Genomic DNA, 21,813 nt, shown 5'->3' with positions numbered 1-21,813 from the left:
GTATCCGGTCTAGGCCTGCCTTAATAAGGAACTCCAGACATCCCGGTTTTGCGCCGAGGTCCACCAATTCGATATCCCTAAAAGCTGTCTGGCGTCCTGGCCCACGCCATCGCTCCATCTTAGGCAGGGTCTGCCTCGTCTTCTTTTCCTACCATAGATATTGCCCTTATAGACTTTCCGGGTGGGATCATCTTCATCCATACGGATTAAGTGACCCGCCCACCGTAACCTATTGAGCCGGATTTTATCCACAACCGGACGGTCATGGTATCGCTCATAGATTTCGTCATTGTGTAGATCATCATCATTGGAGATCATGCTTACCCAATCTTAAGCAGGTAAGACTGAAAAAGCCTACTTAGAAGTTGGGTAAAGAAATTATCAATCTCACCGTGTGTTCAGTTCAGCCACTAATATATATTGTCGGTGAACCGCGCAATCCATCTGCCCCTTGGCCCATTTATGTCCCTGGGCAAGAAGAGCAACGGGGATCATTTCCGTGATCACCATCGCGGCCAGTTCAGAAACAGTGCGATACCCAGACATCACCCGCAAAGACTGCACTTGCAGAAGACACTTACGATATGCTTCCTTGCCAAGAGCGTTAACCCATACTTCTGCGTCCTAAAACAGAGGAGACTCCATGAGCTCATCAAAAGACGTCGCCTGCTAGACGTACGGCCCCCAATATTTGACAACAGCCGACTTAAGGCTAAAATTGCTTTGATTTACTCGAAACAGCTCACCCTTCGATCAAGAGTCAATCTAAGGAACTTAACCGTTAGTTTTGACTTGGTTATCGGCTCCCCGATCAATATGGGACGCAGGGTCGGAATTCTGTGGAAACCGCCAGGCATTCCAAAGTTCCGGCCCTAGAATGGATCCCCCTACCCTCATCTTCTCCATCCTCCTCTGACCTTCTGGCGTCCCATAGAGCAGGGAATGGTTTCTCAGATAATCGCCCAACATTTGAAAGTGTTATCTGGTGTGCCCAGCATGTCTTTCCCTCTTACGGAATTGAAAGCACTTCTGACATCAAGCGTTACGAGGAGCACCACCCGTGGAACTCTGCGGCTATGTGCCTCTGCACGAACGGAATCCATAGCATGCATCACAGCATCAACTAGATCCACAGTTGATATTCTAAAGCCGAATTGCCGTAGGGATAATTGTCCGGCAGCGCGCATCGCTTCAACGACTCTAGTTCTGATAAGTTTTTCGAGCACTTTCCCGGCAGTGGCAAAGTGGTCGGTTTGAAGACGGCAACCCGAAGTCGTTTTTCCTTTGATAATCAGCGCAAGCCTCGCCACCTTCCAATGAGAAGGGAAAATACCCACGTTCAGGCAAGCGTTGAATGTGCCTTACAGTAGGTCTGGCCAATATTGGAACACCAATTTTTACACTAATGCTGGGATACCTCTTCCAACTCCTTTATAAAGAAAAAGTAAAAGTGCTCGACCTTAAGTGAACAGAGTTTCCGCTGATCCCCTGTTTTTCGGATTACCAGTTTATAACCGAGTTGCCACGGGTCCCGATTCATCATAATGCTCTTGTCGTTTAGACGTTGTGTCAAGTGGCGAAGTTTTTAACACTCCTTCCGGAGCTCTTGAATTTCCACCATCCAACAATACATATAAAACTTGCCACGTCTTGATGGCGTCCTAGGCAATGGAAGCTACGCAGGCCGTCGTTATGAGGTTCATAACTGAATTTCAGACTGCGTTAGTTGCAAACCCACCACCAGCAGTACCCTCCAGCGCGGCCCCACAGCTCCATGAGTTTCGACAAAACCTCCCGGTGTTCACCTTCGCGACATTCCAGGAAGAGCACCGAGATGGCGCACTTTGTGTCAACCAGTTCCAACGCGTCTATCAGCAATACCAGTGATTCCGACGCGAAGGTTACTTAAGAAATGCTTCCCTAACAGTCTGCGCGCCAGAATGCCCCATTCAAATGCCCTGGCATTGAAGTCACTCCCGACGAGGATCCGCCCGTCATTGCCCAAGGTAGCGTCCTCCAGAGCACCAAGCCTGCGTCGAAAGTCCAGCATCGCCTCATTTGGTGTTAGATAGACACTGTGCTGTTCCGATCCCAGATGGCAGCGGTAGCTGATATGCCGGGGTGCTATGAAGCTTATTTCAGTACTATTCACTAACAAGTACTAGATCAACTCGTTAGCGGTTGCACTCAGGTGCATATTTGTCTGTAAGATGCGGATCATATTAACCACATCCTAGCTGTTTCCAGTTCTACTCTGAAGAATGGAAACCGCCCTGAGTCCGCAGCGCGCACAACGCTCTCATCAGACGGACCACGATCTCTGCATGAAAATCTAATTTCCGTTGAAAGTATTCTTTTTATGGTCTGCCTGACCGCATCTGCGTGTGTCCATAATCTGAACATCTATAACATTTGCTTTGGGCCGCCCGGATTAGTATCCTTCATATTACCGCACCAATTGTGATTTTCCTGCTGTTAAGAAGCTTCCTCGCGTATTGCTCGTCAACTTTTGACCTCGGGAATTCGCAGAAGTGACAACATTCCCGATATTGGTTACCTTCGGACAATCGCGCTTGATGGCCTCTTCTACCTCGTTCTTTTCTATGAGGCATTTAAGGTCTCAGATTTCCAGAGAGGACGTGAATTCTAGGCTACAAACCATAGCTTTCGCTGCCGGTAGCCCTTTGACTGTTTCACAGAAAACACGGCTTTTTTCCAGTTTGCTCTGCAACGGGTTGTGTGGGACCCGCTTCGCGCTTGCGGTATTCTTATCGGAGGCGCGATTGATTCTGCTTTTCGCTGATAGAACGAAATTCAATCCAGGAACTTCTGAAGCTTCATCAGCCCATTTTTCAAACTTTGCTAACGTTTTTCTGGAGGAACTTTGGAGACGCATGCACTTCACAACTGCCGCGCATTCCTTAATAAAACTTTCCTCTTCGGCTGTCGCAAGAATAATTGGTTCCGCTCCCACTTGGCTTATATTCGAAACCATCTGGTCAGTTTCAGCAGTTTCCACTATGCCTCTTTCCACAATAATAGAACTGCGTAGTACTGTTGCCGTCTGCGTCCCAGGTGCCGCATCACTTTCCGAGTCTTCCTCTTTGTTTGCGGATCCCGATGTCTCGATAGGTATTTCCTTGCTGCGTCCCTCGCGAGCGACGCATTTTCGTGCTGCACACAAGCCAACTCGTTCTCCATTCCCACTGTCTCCTCAATTATGTTGCTTTTATTCTCCATATAAGTTTCTACCGGCGCATCGTCTGCAAGCGGGCCGTAATAGTCAAAGTTGACGTAAAAGTCTTCCTAGCTAATCGTAAAAGGCCAATAAAAGGGATATATATATTCGGTGTATATGTATCTACATGGTTGCTATAAACTTATATCTTGGCTCCTAACTATGTGCTTCAGCAACACAAAGTCTTTCAAAAAAACTGTGCTCCCCTTGCACCGACGGAGCTTTTTCAGATCACTCAACGAATCGCAACAGAGTGTCCAGACAGTACAGTCTTCGGTGATAGAAGCGAAATTATATTGGGGCGGACTTTGGGAATTGCGCACCTGACATGCTGAGTTAGCTGAGCGGCTTATCACCGAAGTTACCCGCCATACCACTATCCCAAGCATGAATTTTGCGGATGTTACCGAAAAGGAGGTGAAACGAATTGTAAGCACCTCGAGGAACTGGAGGGACCCTGGTCTGGACCAGTTGCAGAATTTTTTGCAAAAAAAAAGTTTACCAGCATACACGGTTGGTTAACATACACCATAAGTAAGGTCATTAGTCGACTGAGGGAATTTGCGCCCTTTCTTATGTGTCTCTAAAAAGGACGCAGTGCAGCCCCTCAAACACAGCGCTGATAAACTGTTCTCTCTACAAACTCAAAATGCCCATTATTAGTGGAGGCAACTATGCGTACCTCGAGGCTAAAACATTCTGCCAGTGGATCAATGGGTTACAAAGAATAGCTGTACGATAGGGAACTAGAGGCCAACGAAATATATTCGGTTCCTATATCAATTGCGCCAAGGCTTTTGACACCGTACCGCACTGATCCAGAACTAGCAAAGTTTTTGGTAACAGCCACTGAATAACAGTATTGTTGGCTCCGTATAACCGAAACCACGACCCCAATCCTTCCCTTATGCCGCTCTAGCAGTCCCAGGTTCTTTCAAAAGGGTTTTCGCCTGTCGGCAAGAGGTCAAATTTCTCCACTCGGCTTCGTGAATCCTTGCAATTTCATTCTTCAGAGTAGGCTTGACACCGGTTGGTCGTATGCCAAAAGCTGGTTCTTGCCCTACCATTGTGGATCCAAAACCTTAACCAACCAATCAGTCAATCTCCCTAGTGCCTTTGAGTGCCATGGCACCCACATCAGGTGTTTCGTTCAGTTTATAGCTCCTCACCAAATAGCTATTTAGTGCTGATAATGGTGCCCGGCTGTCGAAATAGATTCGAATGGTGCAACTCTCCCATTTTTGTCGCAAACATTCTTCTACTGCCAATGAAATGGCACATATCTCCGCCTGGAATATGATCGCCATTTTTCCGAGGGGTCGTCCCAGCTCCATAATCGGATTACCTGAGTACACCGCCGTATCCAACCCGTTTTCCTTGACTGACTGGGGGTTGTAGAATTAGGATAGCTTCGAGTGCCGCAGTCAGCGTAGTATTCATTGCCCCAGTAATACTTAGGCAACCGAGTAGCTCCCTACTGTTAGCAAAGTTTAGTCTCGGCCACCAGAGGAAACATGCATACATCAAAATCGGTTCTATTTTAGATATATATATATCTAATGAATCCGTTTTAGTGAAAGTTCCCAAATCTTATCTACCGCAGTAATTTAATCTCTTCATCACATACTGTGTCCGCAAACTTGCCAGTAATTATTAAGACTAGAGCGTCCGCAAATGCTTGCTCAAAGGCGCTTTTATATATTACCAGGAGCCATAACAGAGAGGAGACTACCACTCCCTATGGTCAATCTCTAAGACATCCTGTGTCAATAGACTTCTGGCCGACCAATATGTAGATTTTTCTTCACTCCAGCATGTGAAGGATACAACTGAATAATCACAAATCGATTCAATGCTGTCTTGCCGCGTCACAAATTGTCACGAATAAGGCACGTTTTCTAATTTAGGAATACAATATTATTATTTTTATTTAGTTATACGTAGAAAATCTGCATCTTTTATAATAAGGGCATCAAGACGATTTATTTCAAATTTTCAGAGCTCCCACTCGTGTGAGGTTCTTAGGGCGGTGCTCGTTGACTTTAGGAATGAAGAGTTTCGAAGGAATGCCAAGACAAGCCTTCGGTAAAAGCTAATACTGCATCCCAAAGCAATACCAAATGACAACTGGGCAAAATAAGCGACGTCGAAGGAGTAACAATGAGTCGCCGACCGAATAAGCAAAATTATGCTTCAAAAAGGATAAAAAAGTAATGAATTTATTAAAATGGAAGATTTTAAATAAAATATGCTTGCTTTTATCTAAAACTTATTAATATCTAGTCTATCCACCTCCATTTCAAATTATGCTTTCAATTCTGCGCGGTATACAATGAACACAGGATTTAGTGCATTACGAGATAAGTGGATTGGCCAGGCGTATCTCGTGAATATTTTGCATTAAAACTTTTTTGGTAGGGTTCTGCCTCTTTTTAAAATTTCATATAGAACAAAACCTTATCAAAACCGGTTTACTGTCTCTCTGTCTGTCTGTCCGTCACACACATTTTTCTCGGGGACGATTATAGCGATTGATACCAAATTTGGTAGAAACGTGGGAACTGTGAACGCTCACGCATACAAAGAGCTACATCCTTTTACGCGGATATCATGACATATAGTTCCGAATCTGACTTTCACATTTATTGGAAAAGTGGGGAGTACAGGGGGTCAAAACTGATCATTTCTTTAAAGAGCCCATTCTCAGAAACTGCCAAATCGAAAAATCTGAAAAAAAAATCAGGAGGCTGCCACTATATGGTGCCTAGGCTCCGAAGTACCCTCCATACCGATATCCCTTCAAATAAAGTTAATAATAGCATATTACTATAATTTTTAGTAATTGGCTTCAAAACCCTTAGCCCCTAAGTTCATCCTAGTACCACGAAATATTGCAGTAATATAGACTATAATATACAACATGATCCTACCAAGTTTGGTGGAAATCGCAGTATTGCTAACAAAGTTATAATAGGTCAAAGCTGTCGCTTCTTTGCAAATTCCAGACTATGAATATCAATATCACCCGAAAGTGGATATTCTCACGTAATATATCCATATATTACGTGCTACGTACTAATGGGGCAAATGCACACTCAAATGTCTTTATATAAGAAATACACCATACCTTTCATACCTGAAGCATCCAGCTTCCGATTTCCCGATTTGTTTTCAATTGGGTTATTATCAAAGGACTTCGGTGGCCAAAGAAGAGCGGCGAAGTTTCGAGTAGACAAAACCCCCTTGACAGATTTCACGGCATGGCAGGGTGCATTGCCTTGCAGAAAGATTCTAGAATCCCCATTTGCTTCTAATCGTTGTTTAAATGGCAGAAGATCATCGTTTAGGAATTTTAAATATTGTTGCTGGTTTTTGCTGCCTTCCACACAGCGCAAGTATCCAAGACATTTGTTCATTACCACTCCCTAAACCATCATTGAATGATAGTGTTTAACAATTATTTGGACGCAGGAAGGATGGTACTTTTCTTCTGATCGTCGTCGAATGGAAACAAACTTGTCTGTCAAGGACTTCGAAGTGGATTTATTACCAAACCAGAGCTAAAAAACCAAAATTAGCCGCAGTTTATTTTCAAATATAGCAAATACTTTGAAATTACTTTTAATTCAAGTCCTACCTTTTTCCAATCAGCTGCAGTGAATATCTTGTACTTCTTTACGAAATTTAAACGAATCTTTTGCATGGTCACTTACGAATTTTAGCGTTTTTATGGGACGATATGATTTTATACCAGCGCATCTACACTTCAATATTCGAATGAACAGAAAGACCCCACCAGTTTCTAAATTTGATTGGACTTTCTTAAAAGTTCTCTTGCGATTCTCCAACAATTTTCCAACCATAATTCGGCCTATTCTCTTCGCGACTTTGCCGTTATATGGTAGGTCGTTCATACTCTTGGTTGGTCGCCCTTTCCTCCATGAATATTTTTAGCATATGCAGAAACTATACTCACACTTACCCCTTCTAATCAGCCAAGTTCTCAGTAATTATGCCATTTACTAGAAATGAGGACAAGAACGGCTTCTTTTTTGACTGCTGGAATATCAGCTTTTTTGTGATAGAGGCCTTTCTTTCTACGGACCTTCCTTTGAACATCGTCATTCCAAAGTCAAATATCTCGGTTGATGTACCGCCTACCTGGCTTGGTGACCCAGAGGTCTGCAGAGGTCAGGTTTCTTGCAGAGCACAGATAAAAATCCGCCTTTTCCGAAGAGCGCTTACGAGTTTTTAGGTCTTTCTAGTAAGGGGGCCAATATTTAGCGTGCAGACACGTATTTGTTTTACTCGGACTAACTTACCCTTGCCCATTTCTCGACAGGACCGGGCCCGTCCTGCCGCATCGACTAAGATGGACACTCTAGCATTTTTCAGAGACTTGTTTGTCGATCCGATTATGTTGCTTCTAACGCCATTGGATGCATTTTCTTGTCGACCTACCGTCCTCCGGTCGAGCTCAATCTTCCTTGTAAGAAGAAGAATCTGAATGTTATGCGGAACACGTTCTTCAGTGTATCTCTGACAACAGTTTCTGGGTATAGCTTAATATTTTCTGTATAAAACTGTTAACGAATTCCATTCCAAATTCCGCAAGAGAAAAATATGTGATCAACATCGCCCACAACTCCATTCCAGAACGCACAGTCAGGGCGTCGTGCGTTCTCAATCTTGTGCAGAGAGTTTCCACTCATTTAATGTACGCTGCCGTTCTTTGCGAACCACTATCACTCTTGAGTTTTCTTCTTTGAAAGGAGGACGACGCGCATTACTCCTGACATCACCATATCAGCCGCACTGAGACAGTACGACAGGCAATCGCCACCCACAAATTCCTTGTTTGTGCATTTGGGCAAAACGCTTACGATTCACCTCCCATATCTGCGCGATAGAGCAGAAAAGATTGCATTACACTCATAAGGAGATCTCTTGGTGGATTCAGAATCACCCACATTCATCGTCAATTGACTTAAGCCTGAACATTTAGCTTCAGCCTTATCCACTACTGTTTAGAATTGCTCGAAAATCCCAACTTTGAGTTGAGTGTGAACCGTATATACTCAACTGTTGGTTTGTTTAAGGAATAATGACCGTACAATGAGGCACATCTGCCCGGCATTAAATTAGCATGATTTTCCGGGAGATAAAATTATGATTCATTAAGATTCACACGGACATTCACATTGTCAACTAGATCCTGCCAATAGTGAAGTTTTCCTTCGTTTCTCGCGCCACGGAGTCTCCTTTTAGTTGATTTGTCCTCTGTTATTATAGTGTATGCCTCCTTTCGGAAGCCGCAGGTTGGCAATTTCCGCCTTTCACCATTACGTAGGAGGCCTCACACGGCTGGGTGCCATTAGGAGTACTAACGCTTCTTTCTTCACGTTCATCATTGGATATACAAAAATGTCAGCTTTAACGCTAACACCCCCCGAAATGCCCTCTCTCTCTCTCTCTCTCTCTCCTAGCTTCGACGAATCTCTCGATGTTCACTTTCGCAACGTTCCAACCGGGGAGAGCCGGAGCTGATTCACACCGGCAATTGTCGGCACTTTGAATCTGATGAATTGGTGGTCATTTACTCAGAAGTCATCCAGGACTCATCACCCATTCACCGACGCCACGGGTGATTCTGACGTGAAGGACACGTCAGGAATGCTTATTTTACAACCTGGTCACCAGAACATTGGCGTGGATCAGATGTTCAAGGTAACGAGCCTGCCCATATTGTCAATTACACGATTTTACTACAACTTAAAGAAAGCGTACATTTTTGAAGCCGCTTACATTTAAAATTGTGTGTGCGGGTAGCTCAGTGGTTAGAGCACAAGGCTGTCGTACGGAAGGTCGCTGGTATCAGTGGAATTTGTATCGTAATTTGACGTCGGATACCAATTGACTCAGCTGTGAATGAGTTCCTGAGTCAAATCAGGGTAATAATTTCAGGCGAGCGCAATGATAGCCACACTGCCTCCTACAGGGTACTATAATCCTGTAGTGTACCGTTACGTTCTTGAATGAAGTACTCTAACGCACTTCAAGGCCCTGATCCAGTATGGGTTGTTGCGCCAACGATTATCATTACATTTAAAGCTGTTGAAATCTTTTGATTTAATAATTGATTTTAATTATTTCAAACATTTTCATAATAAAAATTGTCTGTTTTACAAATGGAGGATAATCAGACAAACCACGTCACGGAACGATGCTTTATTACGTTTCTATTCGGCAGTACTTTTCAGCGTAAAGCAAACCACAACGGTACCTATTCAAGTGTCAGCATGGAGTACAGAAGTGGACAAATGATAAGAAGCTAATGTGTATCAAGACAATATAGATATCATAAAACTACATGCACTAAATTTCATGGTTGCATGAAATCAGCGGTGGTCATAATTCGCTGGACCTGCACTATACATTTTTCAACAATTTTTTCAAACTTACCTATAGCAGATGTAATTATCAACGCAGCCGCTGTACGAATTTTCGTTGACAAACGTCTTTTCAAGGGCTTGTAGGGTGCTTGGAGAAATATTATTTCCGTATCAAACCACGTTCGCATTAATGCCGGCCAGTTTCTTGCCAAAAATAAGAACAATACGCTAACGGATACTCCACATAAATAGAAAATAATTCCAACTGGAAGAAATACATATTAAAATTATATAATACATATCAGTATATTCAAATTCAGCTTTTAATATTGTACAAATCCATTATCATTATCATCACGGGCCAACAACCAGTATCCGGTCTAGGCCTGCCTTAATAAGGAACTCCAGACATCCCGGTTTTGCGCCGAAGTCCACCAATTCGATATCCCTAAAAGCTGTCTGGCGTCCTGAGCTACGCCATCGCTCCATCACAAGCAGGGTCTGCCTCGTCTTCTTTTTCTTCCATAGATATTGCCCTTATCGGCTTTTCGGGCTAGATCATCCTCATCCATACGGATTAGATGACTCGCCCACCGCAACCTATTCAGGCAAATTTTATCCAGAACCTGATGGTCGTGGTATCGTTCATAGATTTCGTCGTTATGTAGGCTACAGAATCGTCCATCCTCATGTAGGGAGCCAAAAATTCTTTGGAAGATTATTCTCTCGAACGCGGCCAAGAGTTCGCAATTTTTTTTTATAAGAACCCAAGTCTCCGAGGAATACATGAAGACTGGCAAGATTGTTGTCTTGTACAGTAAGAGGTTTGACCCTATGGTGAGACGTTTCGAGCGGAACAGTTTTTGTAAGCAGAAACAGGCCCTGCTGCTATCAATCTCAACAATATTTAGCTCTTCACCCCACCTTTTCTTTGAATATGTACTATTGCTTCCAAACCAATTTGCTCAGCGATCTAATTTTCCAGTATTTTTCTGTCACCCACTTTGCATCTCCCCTAATATTACTTCTACTTCGAGGATTAATCTTTCGAATTATTATAATTATACATGCGGTGTTCCAGGAGGTGATCAAATTAGCGAGAAATATCTCAACCACGCTAGTCCATCCCATATGAATACACAAACGATGGGGGGAAAAAAAGGACCAAAGTTGCAACTTCATATCTCCCGGCTGCGAGGGAGTTTTCTGCAAGGAAGGCAAAATACCAGTGGGGCAATTTACCATCCTCCGGAAGTGCCTGTGGACAAAATTGTCGGAGCCTGGAACGAAACCAAGAAGATTTAACAATAAAGGTTTTCGCGATGGCCTACTCCAGTTGTACTGCAGTGTTGAGGTTGCCGTAAAGTGGATCCAACGGGTAATACCAGCTTTAAGTTTTGACGTTCGGCTCAAGTTCACCTTTGTGAATACGAAACTATGCAGGACGAAGCATGTCAAATTCATGAAGTCAGGGGAGATCGATCATATGGTGGGTGTTAGGTAAACTGAATCCAGGCATTAATTTCGAACAGTGGAGGGTAAAGTGAATAAATGAAACGTAGAACTTGGTGTTCGAACTAGATCAAAAGAGTCTCAGGAACAGTCACCATATGATGCTCCACTTTTGGCTGAAAAGACCAAAATTCAATCATATCAGCAAGCTGTATCTTTATTTTGACAGCGAAAAATAATGAGAGTCTTCTACTCATACAAAGTAGCACAAATTGCAGGGGCGTGTCTTCACAATGGGATGCACGTGGAGGATAATGCATAAAGTGGTGAAAACCCCATATAGGTACTCATCCTGGGCAAGAGACAACAGAATAAATCCTAACTGTAACTAACTTATCCTACACCTTTAACTGAACCAGCGGAAGAAAGGGAAGCTAGAGTCGTGAACAGGATTGCCTTGATGCCGGTTTGTTAGATTGGTTCTACATAAAAGGGACATCGCAAAACAGTGAAAGTGTTAAGTGGAAAATAGAAGAATGCTCTGCGTGAAGAGATGAGACCCTTTATGAATGAGGACATGTCAAAAAATATAAAAGTTGGTCAACTTAACCTGCAGCATACCAAAGGATAGCTGAGTGGTTAGAGCATAAGGCTGTCGTACGGAAGGTCGCGGTTCAAATCTCACTGATAACAGTGGAATTTGTATCGCAATTTGAAGTCGAGTGCCAGTCGAGTCAGCTGTGAATGTGTACCTGAGTTAAATCAGGGTAATAATCTCGAGCGAGCGCAATACTGACCACATTGCCTCCTATAGAGTGCTGCAATCCTATAGTGTACCGTTGGGGTCTTGAATTAAATGCTCCAAAACACTCCAAGGCCCTGACCAAATTGGATTGCTGCGCCAACGATTATTATTATTATTGTACCAAAGCCTCCTCCTATCTGCTGGCAGTATAGCCATGGGTTCAATCTGTCGAATTGGATCTTTTACGATGAAAGATCCCTAAGACCCAGAAGCTTATGCCCCGATGCAAAACTGTCAGAGGCAACTACGCTGAAACAGTTCTGTATCCATCGACTAATTACCACGTCCGACCCTACGTTCGTGGATCAAAAAGAAGTGAAGTAATTTACCTTGCAATCTGCACTTCAATGGTGTTAGAGTTGATTGCAGACTGGCGATACCCATCAATACCAAAATTCAATCTGACTATTGAAGGCGAACAGATTGCCATACAAAGATGGAATTAAACGAAAGCGAATCGGACAAAGTTCAATGAACTTCTTGGTAACAAAAAGCAGCTCCCTAGGCCGCTGAGGACACTTTTGGCGATAGAAGATCAATTGGGAATTCTGAATCGCACCTTTTTAGAACGCTATGAAGACAGTTGTTCTGAGGCAAATGAGGTAAAACTTTTCCCTGATGAAATCGAGAATCAAGGCACGAAATCTTCCGGTGAAACCCTGGAGCTGCGGTGGAAACTAACTTCCCCTCCAGTGAGGAGGATTATTAGTCCGAGCCACACTTGGAATGTATGCAGCCGCCCAAGGCGTGCGAACTTCACGAGGAACTTTGTTGTGAAGTTTCCAACCAGGGCAAAGAGGAAGACCGTCGGCGTGTTGCAAGGCTACCACACAGTATTCTTCACTGACAGATCAAATATGATGTATGGAGTCGATGCGGGAGGTTATCCAAGTCGTATGGTCTCGCAGGTTTCGACAGTGCTCTAAGCGGAAGTACGGGCGATACTGGAACCTGTCGATGGCTCGAGCATGATCGGAGCCCCGAGTGTAACATTGTCGTTCCGACCAACAGCAAAGCGGCCATCAAGGCATTGTACTCAGCGGGAACATCTTCCAGGTTGGTAATAGGGAATGTTTGTTTAGGATGAGTATTATATTTACGTCTACATATATCAGAAGTTTGGAAATGCATTTATGAAGGAGTATATTGAATTTGTAACTATTTGCGAAAAACATGTATAGGAAGTTCCCCACATAAGATGATCACAAAATCTTTATATCTGAAGCGCCCAACTTCTAGTATTCCGACTTGTTTTATTTTTACTAATAGTATACAAAACATACCTAAATTTTTCGCTGTTAGTCCTTGCCTGAATATATCCTTGATGTAAAATAGCGCAAAAAACGAACCGAAGAATAAAAACAAAAATGCTGGTATCATTGCTTTTGATTTCACCCGAAACTTAAGATGAAACGGATTCGGATTTCGTATTCCAACAACGGGCATCAATGACAGACATTGAGTTATGAGAAGCACTGTAAAATAAAAAAGTGTCATTATTACCAACTGAAATATAAAATGAAAAACAGGTGCTAAATAGCATTAGATTTATACTTAAAAAATAGTGAATGGAAGCTAGATCGTATGGATAATACGCCAACCCTCGACAATATGTAATGATAAGTTTGGAGATAGGAGATCAAGTCGATCCCTTGAGTGGCCGATAACGACCTAAAGGACAGAGCTATCCCAAAAAGATAAACAAATTGGCAAAATTTGACCGTGAAGGTCCGCCCACAAAGATTGCAGCTCTATCAAAGCTCTCGGTCGACACGTTCTTGCACGCCTCTGTGCTAGCCAGGCTCGGGAATGTGGGGGGGGTCCTTTGAGCGCTTTGATCCCTCACGCTTCATTACTAAAAACAACGTGCCTTTTCCGATGCGTGGGTCCGCACCGGATTTTAAAATCGATTTTAGGTAGGAATTCGCGACGGCCTATCGAATGAAAACCAGAACGCGAGCTAAATTGGAAAATAAAAAAAAAACCGGCTCGACCGCGCGCGTGGAGCCGTTTGTCTCCGGACCCGAGTGCCGCGATCAAGTAGGGGAAGATCCACGACGGATCACCGTCCCGATTGCCGTCCCTTCCGCCTCAGATCTTGTACGAGGCGCGGCCGGTGAGGTTCCCACCCTTCCTCGACATCCTCCGGCCAGTTATTCGATTAGAGGATGTCCCTTTCATATGAATTCCGCGGGAGTAAGGAGGAACTAAGGGGAGGAAGTCCTCAAACTACTTCATATTATTCACACATTATTTATAAGAGTTCAAGATCATAACAATAAAAAAAAAAATAAATTGAAAAAAAAAATTATGGTAAAATTTAAAGAAAGAAAAATTCAAAATTCAATTCAAAGAAAAAAAATATGGTAAAATTCAACTAATAATAATAAAAAAAACAACAAAAAAAAAAGAAAAATAAATGATAGAAAAATGATAACCAGGACTCACCCAGTTCGTCCCTCCGAGCTCGGCTGGCGGCTGGTGTAACAGGTTCTAAAAAAAAAGATTTATATAAAAAAAAAAAACAATTAAGCACTATTAATCATTAATAATAACATGTTCGAACTCGTACGTTTCCCAGCCTTATTGTTCCTTTTGTTTTTCTTCTCACAAACTGGTCACTTTCCGAAAAACCACCTCCGAAACATCCAAAAATTCTCCGTCACCACCAAAACTTCTTGACACAGCCCGATGAGCAACCTTCTCTTGATATTCCTCCTCAGAATTCTCCTCAGAATTCTCCGCCAAGACCAAAACTTCTAGCCACAGCCCGATGAGTCACCTTCTCTTGATCTTTCTCCTCAGAATTCTCCGTCAAGACCAAAACTTCTAGCCACAGCCCGATGAATCACCTTCTCTTGATCTTTCTCCTCAGAATTCTCCTCAGAATTCTCCGCCAAGACGCTCCAACCACCGTCCTCCAGATCCAAAACCAAACTCTTGATATTTTTTTTTCCTCCGAATTCTCCGCCAAGACGCTCCAACCACCGTCCTCCAGCTCCAAAACCAAACTCTTGATATTTGTTTTTTTCCTCCGAATTCTCCGCCAAGACGCTCCAACCACCGTCCTCCAGCTCCAAAACCAAACTCTTGATATTTGTTTTTTCCTCCGAATTCTCCGCCAAGACGCTCCAACCACCGTCCTCCTATCTCCAAACATATCATTACAAATATGACAATATGCTTCAACTCTTCCAGGGTTTCTCCAAAATCCTACCCTCCCTTTGTTTCGCACAGTTCAGCATCACTTGTTCTGGGTCGACCCATCCGCCAGCCTTTCTAGGATAGAAATTTCCAGCCATTAACATTGTAAAAATAACAATGTTAATGGTAGCTCTTTCATTCACGACGATGAGGTGAAAGATCACAGTTCCCTACAATATTTAATGACTGACGCTTGTACTCAACACCACTTTTGTGGGTTTGTATTACCGGCTTCTACAACGAGAATATAATCGGCCGGAACGTCCTTTGCTAACTAACTTACCCATCTAGCTGCGCGTCTTCTCATGGAGAAGGCGAATCTATATTCCTTACGCCTAATGCGGTCTGCTTTTGTTTTCCGGCCCGGACATTGAACATCCTGAGCAACTCATCATCTTCTTATATTAGCGAACAATGATCCGTCACTCTCAAGTAAGTCAAGTTCTTTCAGGCGCCATAGATTCTAAGTTCGGAAGCATAGAAGTGGATAAATGATCATATGCTATGCGCATCAGTTTCATACCCCACATGGCCAGATTTTATGAAAAAAAAAATTTGCACCCTCCATTCACATGTATGGGGAATCCCCTTAAACTTAACACAAAATGGCGCCACTTGCTGCATGTAAAGGGAACACCAGATTACACACTCTTACCAATTTTCGTGACAATCGGTCCAGCCGTTTCCGAATAAATCGGCTGTGACAGACAGACATCGACTCGATTCTAATAAGGTTTTGTTTCACACAAAACCTTAAAAATGTGGGAGGAAATGGAGGGGCAAGGGGTGGCTCCCCCTGCACAGGAGGTAGGAAGGCAGACCTTTTTATTTCTTCTGCATATTCTCTTTACCCTCTTCTTCTCTTGTGACTGGTTGGTAAACTCAACTTTAAAATGATGATCTCAATGTACCCCCCATTACAACCGCCAAAACCTTTTTAAGAGGAGTGCGTTAACGCTAGGCATTCGCTGTTCAGCCGCTTAAAAGGTAGGACGAACACTTGCTGATGAGGTAGCAAACCACCATTATAGACTACTCCTCCAAACAGAAATGAAATAATCTCGGCCATCGACGCACTCAAATGAAGCAAAGCCATTAGAAATTAAATTGCAGATGCCTTCGCCGTTGCTAGTTTATTGTCGCATGTGCTGATATTTTGTGAACAACTTATTCCCTTCCCCTCAGTCCAAGTTATCTCTGCGTCCCCATGGATGTTCAACAACAATTCGGAAAACCGGAAGCTGAACGCTTCAGGTATGAAAGGTTTGTATTGCTTATATAAACACATTTGGGTGGGCATGTGTTCCTTTTGAACTAAGCTCAAAATGTTTATAAATTTTGTTTGTCAAACTATTCACTTTAGTAGGATACTGACATCCAAAGTCTTAGAATGCAATAAATTTGCACAAAAGTGACGAGTATAACCTATTGTTAGTAATAATGCAATTTCCTTTAAACTTGGTAGTATCGTGGTATAAAGTGTAGCCTTTATTACTGTAAACCTTGATGATTCTGGCATAAATGTAAGGGGATGGGATCCCAATTCAATTTATAAAAAATATAATTATAATAAATATGGTATTACATATTATTAATTTTATTTAAACCGGTATCGGTACAGAGAGTATTTTGAGGCCTTGGATATCTTTTTAGATTTAGGGTTCTGAGAACGGGACCTTGAAGCAACTGACTCATCTCCGACCCCGGCACTCATCCCCTTTGCGACCAATGTCAAAGCTAACATCAGTTTCTGAACACATTCGGCGAAAAAAATCTACACCCTGTTTGCATATGTGGAGACCCTCCTTCCCCTGCTTCGTTGCCCCAACAGAACAATGAACAATGAGCGTTGTCCTCGCTGCCAGCTTTAAAGTGCTGTGTCTGTATTGCAAAATTTGAAGCTGGATGGGATGGTGTCGCTTACACCCCAGTAGTTTGTTCATTATTTTGAACAAAGCTAGCTTGAATTGCGTTTCTTGATCATTAGAGGTGACTAACGGTGTTTCATAGCATGACATCTAATTCTCGTGGGATGTGAGAACGACTATCACAGCTGCTTCCAGCCGATCGAGAATAGAGCTTCTGGCGAACGAGAGGTTCAGCCCAAAATGGTCAATCAGTATCTGAAACCCTGGGATAATACAAGCGGTCTGGTAATGTCCAGATGAACGTGTTGTACGCGTTGATAAGGCATCCAAAACGGCAGGACGTCATTTTTAGTATGCCCACCGACTTCTAGTCGCTGACAACTAATGCATACACAAAACCACAGTCGTACGCATATTTATCCAAAAAAACTTTTTTTGACTAATGGGCCGCAGCAATGGTACATGCCAAAAATAGTTTTACACAGTGTCTCAGGAACAAACGGTCTGAATACTGCGATAGAAGTGTCGCAGTAGATCGAATGGTTGCCCAGCACCACTTGTGATAGCTGCAAAGATGTTGAATTTGACAAAAGACAAGGTTGTAGCTCGGAATCTTTAGCATGATCGACCGTTAAAAGCTTAGCGCCGATACATGATGGAAAAAGAATTGATTTAACTGTTGCCAAAACATCGACAATGATGTTTGATTTACCAGAGACGCGGTGTTGTAAATTGAAAAATAAATGGCAGTTACCTACGTTGCGTATGAGAAACTACATCAGTTTTTTGGTGAAAGGCATAGACTAATGGTTTATGATCAGTTTTCTTTACAAAACAACGCCTTCAAATAGGTGTCGAAGTGTCGGCGAATACTGGTATAGCTTCTACGCTTGAGCCTGTTTCTCCTGACAGTTCACTAACGACAACCATCTGTCGTCGTGCTTCAGTAACAAACGCTAAAAGTTGACTATACAATATCCTTGTTTTTGGACTGGCACAGCGGTTTAACGTCAAATAACAGTATAGGCTCCAGGGCGAAACGTGGATTGGTACCCACGATGCAGCATAAACCCTGGGAAACGCTTCCTGAAACAAAACCAACAGCTCTACTACCAAACCCTGTCTTCACTTCCACGTGCAAAATAGACTCGCAGCACTATCTCGTTTGCATAGAACTTCAGGCTCCGATAACAAGACCCCCTAGAATCCCCTGTGACAATCAGGTGTGAAGCCATTCACAACACAGCCCTCCGTAACACCTATAAGGGGAAAATGGATGCCCCAATAGCTAACAGATGTCATGGAGATGAAACATTAACAAATGCTATTCACAACCACCTGAAAAGCGTTATAATTGATACGGCCATAAACATACTTGGCTGGTTCGACGATGAATGTAAGCTAGCAACGGAACGAAAAAATGCTGCGTACCGAGTAATGTTGCATTCTCAAAGAACGCGGACACGCGCAGAGACTTATCACGAACTCCCGCGAGCGGAGAAGCGACTTCACATACGAAAAAAGAAAGCTTGGGAAAATCAACAGGTCTGTCAACTCGAAAAGTACAGCGAACAACCGTGCCGCGCCTTACACGCCTCAATGTTCATCCTGCTGAAACAAAGAGAAAAATCTGGTTTCCGACAGATGATGAACTGCTGAACAACCAGGACATCACCGAGTTGGAGGTACCCCCAAGCGAATCAATGCCTGATGATTAGCAAAGAGGCATTAGCTGCCCCATACATAAAAAGGGGGATATTACGCATTGCAGCAAATATAGAGGTGTCACGTTGCTAAGTACTATCTATAAGATATTATCCGCCATCTTGCTAGATCGGATAGCCCCATATGCCCAGAACATCACCGACGCATACCAAAGACGCTTCACACCAGGCAAACCACCAACAGATCAAGTTTTCTCTATGCAAGCGATGATAAAATTGTTGGAACATTGCCATCATTGAAAAAATCAAAAATTTGACTGACGGTTTCGTCCAGGGCAGAGGCAACTCATCAGACGCTGCCTCACCTCTGCCCTGGGAGCAGCGTGACCGAAAGTGCCAACAGGTGGAAAGACGCTCCCTTTTATCATCGCAAAAACACGACAAGGTTGCGAGTTATATTGGACTTAAAACCCCAGTCGTTCTAGTCTAAGCTAGACTAAAGCTAGGTTGTTGTTTAGGATCTGCGGGATCCTAAGTCCCCATCCACATGATGGTGGACCGGACTAGTTAGTCCGGACTAGTTAGTCCGGTCCACCATCATGTGGATGGGGACTTAGGATCCCGCAGATCCTAAACAATTGCCATCATCTTTTCATCGACTTCAAGGCTACCCATGATAGTAGACCCACATTAAAACTTTACACGACCGTGAGAGAATTCGGTATCCCGATGTGCCAAATAAAAGCAGCAAGATCACTCTCGAAACCATTCATCATCAACAACGATCTAAGACAAGTGTACACCCTAACATGCATCCTCTTTAACCTGGCGCTGAAAAAAAATGATCCGTGATGCAGATGTTAATGCAAGAGACGCCATTCTCTTCAAGTCCACCCAATTACTGACCTATGCTGACGATATTAACATCATAGGAAGAACAACCCGGCGTGTACGGTCATCCAGATCGAGCAGACGACGAGAGATCTCGAGCTACATATAAATTAAGACAAGTTGAAGTACATGGTGGCAACGTCACGGTGGGACAAGTCGCCAAAGGGTCGGTGGACATACAAGCTGATTCCTGATATTAGGGAATGGCTTGACCGACGACACGGGGAGGTGAACTATCACCTCACGCAGTTTCTCACTGGATCCGGTGGTTGCTACCGAACTTATCTGCATCGCATCGCTGTGGATGATTCCCCGAACTGTTATGATGTCGTGGGATCCCAGAGGACTAGGAGCATGTGCTGTTTGGGTGCCCGAGATTCCGGGGGGAGAGAGGAAGTCTGCTTTTTAGTGGGGGCAAATTTCACACTACATCCATGCCAGCTTTGACGTTCGCACGGCAGAGCTGAAAAGCATGTGTATTTTTAAGATTTTTTTAACACCTCCGTATATAAAAAAAAACAACTGCTCTTCGTCGATTTTGAGAAAGCTTTCGATAAGGTGAAGAGAGCTGTACGCAGGAGGGACATTCCGGAGAAACCAATAGTTATTATCAAAGCGACATAAGATGGCGCAAAACATCACGTGCTGCACCGAGGTAAAATCTCCAAGGAGTCCGCAAAGATTGCATCCAGTCACCGAAATTATTTCTTCTTGTTATCGGTGACGTCTTTCATGCTGCCTTGTTCGGAAGACGTGGAGGAATTCAATGGACGATGGTATCTCTCCTCAAATTCCTCGACTACGTCGATGACATCTATTTGCTCTCTCACAGGGTCATGAAGTTTGACTAAGTGGCTCTGGATTTGAAAAGAGACGCAAGTGGACTGAAGATAAACCAACGACCTCTCCCTATATGCATTAACGAACGAAACCTCTCCCTATCTGCATTAATAGGCAGAGCACCGAAGGCGTCGATAAATTTATATATCTAAGAAGCTTTGTTTCCACTAATGGTGCCACTGAACTGGATCTTGGCCGACGTAATAACAGCGCTAGATCCGCTTTCACTCTCCTGCCTAAAATCTGGAAATGCAGTTATGTCAACATCAAGATCAAGTTAAGACTGTTCTTTGCTAATGTTGTTTCTGTGTTAGTATATGGGAATAGCACATAGAAAGTGAACTCCACTACTACCCAAAGACTTCAAGCTTTCGTCAATGCCTCGGAGTGCGCTATGTTGATATTATCTTAAACAAAAACTTGATCGACGCACTGGCCTGGCACTCGTACTCACTGTGATCGAAAGACGGAAGTGACAGTTGATGCACCAGGAGGGATAACAATTGCATTGTGGGCTACGCCATGCAGTGGAATCCGCCCTCCTAAGATGGCCGATGAGAGGGTCGCCCCATGAGCACTTAGGCTAGAACAGGAGAGAACGAGTGCAACCGTCTTGGGAAGCCGCAGGGGGAGCTGAAGGGCATTTCAGGCAACCGCGTGTGATGGCGCGTAGGTGTGGTTGACGCGCTATACCCTACTAAGAGGTATTATAAATGGCCAACATAATATTTATTACTACCTGATTCTGCGACTAACTTAAGGGAGGTCTTACAGTCAATTGCTTAAAATTTTAATAATGTACTATTGTTGACTTTATTTGAACTGATATCGGTATGGAGGATATTTCGGATCCTAGGCACCATATAATGGCAGTTTCGTATTTTTTTTTCAGATTTTTCGGTTGGGTATGTTCTGAGAATGGGTCCTCGAAAGTAATAGCCACTTTCCAGTCCCCACGTGATTCCTTCCCAGACTAGACAGCGACTCAAAAACCTCCCTACTCCGACCCAACAAATTGGCGAGCTCGATCCAATCAAACTAGCAAATGGGAAGCAAAAAAGAGCTAATTTTCCAGAAAAGGTTGAAAATCAATATATAAGTATAGTATAAATGTAACCTTTCAGAACTTTCACATTTCTCCGAGTTATAAAGAAAGCTTAAAAATTTACCTGATGAAATCGCTTTATGAAATGAATCCAGTTGCGTGTAATGAATTTTCAAAGACTTTTCTTCATCACTCGCTTCATTTCCACTATTCTCCTTCTCAATCATGTATCTTCGTCGTAACGATTCCCGTCCAATTGTCATCCTGAAATTCCATCCACTGTGGGCACAACTTTGGAAAATGCACTATAATGAATAAATGTAGAATAATTTTCAATACCCAAATTAAGAACGAACGAACATTCGCTGAGGAATTATCGCCAACTAACTCAGCCACATACAGGTCACCAAGATT

The sequence above is a fragment of the Hermetia illucens genome, chromosome 2, assembly GCF_905115235.1.
Source record: "Hermetia illucens chromosome 2, iHerIll2.2.curated.20191125, whole genome shotgun sequence".
NCBI classification, from domain to species: Eukaryota; Metazoa; Arthropoda; class Insecta; order Diptera; family Stratiomyidae; genus Hermetia; species Hermetia illucens.
Note: the sequence above shows the minus strand (reverse complement) of the source record.